The sequence below is a fragment of the Octodon degus genome, unplaced genomic scaffold, assembly GCF_000260255.1.
Source record: "Octodon degus isolate 3935 unplaced genomic scaffold, OctDeg1.0 scaffold00209, whole genome shotgun sequence".
In the NCBI taxonomy this organism is placed as follows: Eukaryota; Metazoa; Chordata; class Mammalia; order Rodentia; family Octodontidae; genus Octodon; species Octodon degus.
In genome coordinates this window covers 3,434,880-3,437,509 of record NW_004524785.1, presented here as the reverse complement: position 1 = coordinate 3,437,509, position 2,630 = coordinate 3,434,880, and positions in this window count along the sequence as shown.

The following is a 2,630-nucleotide window of genomic DNA, read 5'->3' as shown; positions in this document are numbered from 1 at the left end:
ATGAGTTGTGGAAAATGTAATGTAAGAAGTCCACAAAAGGCGATCTGGGTGAGGGGTATAGGGAACTTCCTTACTGTCTTTGCAACTTTTCTATAATTCATTTATTTATTTATTTATTTATGTATGTATGTGTGTGTGTGTGGCCAGCTCAGTCCACCAGGGGGCGGGGCTGGCTGGCATGTGGTGCTGGGGGATTGAACCGCGGTCCCTGTGCTTTGCTAAGCTTGTTCTAAGTAGGTGCTTTAGACCACTGAGCCATCTCACCAGCCCCACTTTTCTATAATTCTAAGGTTATAAGTTTACTTAAAAAGAAAAGAAATGGAGTCAGGGCGATGGCTCAGTGGAATAAGTGCTTCCATGGGAAGCGCAAGGGTCTGAGTTCAATCCCCGGTTCCGCCAAAAAAAAAAAAAAAAGAAAATAGGTTTCCTCACTAACTGGCTTTGAACTTTGACCAATCCTTGTAGCAGTCTAGCAAGGCTGAAATCACCCAAAATGGAGAGAAACACTGTGAACTTTAAAGATGGGCCTACCTACCTAACTCTCCTGTATCTCAGCATCAGTAAAACATAGTGAAGAAACACAGGGCTCTCTCTGTGAGTGACACTCATTGGCCTTTCTCCAAAGCAGTATGCTAAAGGGGTGGGGGGCTAAAGAAATTACTTTGTATCATAGACACTCTTGCCCATGCCATCTACCACTGATAAACCAGTAGTTCAGGATAAAGTGACTGATAACATGGGCTCTGGAATATAACGGTATGGTCTTGTGGACTCTGGTTGACCCTACAGTGTACAGCACAAGCCACTGTACCTTCAACCTCCAACCAGTGCTCTAAGAATAACCCCAGGTGTGACCTAGGTGCCTTGGACATATCTTATTCCCTGGTCACAATCCCATCACTGCACCCTTTTGTTCATGTGCCAGCATCCTTGACCCAGTTGGGACACCTTGTTTATCTCTGTATCTACAGTATGCAGAGCAAAATAGGCTCTTAATAAAGATTTTGTCAGTGAGTAATGAAAGAATGAGTCAACAAATATGCCAAAATTGCAAAGAGGATCAGCAAATGTGATTACCCAAATTGAACACACAGCTCTTTAAAAACACATCTTTTTTTCCTTCTCCTCTCTTTGATCAGCCTGGCCCTAATGTGGAAGTTCCCATAAGGAAATAGAGGCAATTGTGAGCAGGGTTTTATTTTGCAACTCTAGTTAAAATATACTCTGTCACCACAACCCATCAGCTGGGCTTTATGTGGAGTTTTCGCAGGGGCCACGCTATTCTAGTTGCAGCTTACCACAAAACCTGTAATGATAACGTATGGGATCTTTGCATCTTTGAATCATACCGAAAGCTCTTTTCCTACAAGGTGATACTGGACCTTGAAATTGTGTCATCTTACCCAAGTGCAAATCTTGCAGTGCTCTCCTAGCTGAGTTCCTGCCTCCACTCCTCTTCTAAATTCATTCCACACATGTTGCCAAATGACCTTTCAATCCATAAATCGGATTATAAAGTCCTGCAGGGATTCCTAATTTCCCTCAAGGTAAAGCTAGATTCATGTGCTAGGATAAAAAGTCTATTTGCCATCTGACACCTCTGGACCAGTGCCACGCTCTTTCCTCTGCCCACAATGTCCTCTCTTCCGTGTGCCCTGCAAAACTCCTACTCGTTCTTCAGATGCAACTGAAGCACCACTTCCTTCAGGCTACTATAACCAGCCAAGCAGTCTTTGTTCAGTCAACAAATCATTCCAGTTTGACTTGGGGATGGCACTCAGGACCTTCTACGGCCATTGTTTCCCTGCCTTTATCCCCTCTTGACTGCTTAGCCCCAGGAGTGAGGCCAGTATAGAGGTCTGTATAGAACAACAGCTCAGCCTCAATGAGAATGTTTTGCTTTGGTTTTCCATCACTTCGGCCAACTGGTAATGCAAAGAACACACAACGCAATGCTGTCCTATGCTACATACCATTTAAGGAATTTAGGTTTTTATTTAGAAGAAAGAATAGTTGTAAAAAAAAAAAAAAAAAAAAACACAGTGGAGAGTAAAATGATCAGTTGTGCTCATACTAGTTGGGTGGTCAACAACTGATTGCTGGGGCTGGTGAGATGGCTCAGTGGTCTAAAGCACCTACTTAGAACAAGCAAAGCACAGGGACCATGGTTCAATCCCCCAGCACCACATACCAGCCAGCCCCGCCCCCTGGTGGGCTGAGCTGGCCACACTAAATAAATAAATAAATAAATAAATAAATAAATAAATAAATTTATAAAAAAACTGATTGCTGCTGAATATAGCGGTGAATGCCTATAATCCCACACATTTAGGAAGCAGAAGCTGAAGGACTGAAAGCTCAAAGTCAGCCTTGGGCTGGCCAAATAGCTCAGCAGATTAAAGTGCCTGCTTAGGCAGATGCAGGGGCCAGAAGTTCGATCCCCTGGCCTGCTGTGCTGGCCCCGTCCCTGGGGTACACTGAGATGGCAATTGAGACTGAGCATGGTGGTGTGTGCCTACAACCTGTAATTCCAGCACTTGGGAGGCTGTAAACAGGACAATCACTATGAGTCCAATCTACGCAGTGAGATCTTGTATACCCTGTACACTCTGTCCTAAATGCAAATATAT